Here is a 306-nt window from a genome sequence, read left to right as displayed (position 1 = left end):
CTAGAAAAGGAATATTTTATTGTAATTCTGAGTGAAATATGCTCTTTCTTATATGTAGTGCATTATGCTGTCCTTTCTGTGACTAACATTTTAAAATTCTGTTTTTAATTTAAAATTTAAGGATATGCAAATATTAAGATTTTCTAATAATTTTTAAATGTTAATTATTTGCTTCACTTCTGCTTTTAGAAGCAAGATAACCTTAACCTGCACTTTTACTTATCATAAGTTACCAGCTAATGAGACTTGCAATATTAATGCTATCTTTTTGTAATTTTTCTAATATTTTTCCATAGAAAAAATCAT

The sequence above is a fragment of the Elephantulus edwardii genome, unplaced genomic scaffold (assembly GCF_000299155.1).
Source record: "Elephantulus edwardii isolate Elephantulus edwardi_28Jun2011 unplaced genomic scaffold, EleEdw1.0 scaffold00119, whole genome shotgun sequence".
Taxonomy (NCBI): domain Eukaryota; kingdom Metazoa; phylum Chordata; class Mammalia; order Macroscelidea; family Macroscelididae; genus Elephantulus; species Elephantulus edwardii.
Note: the sequence above shows the minus strand (reverse complement) of the source record.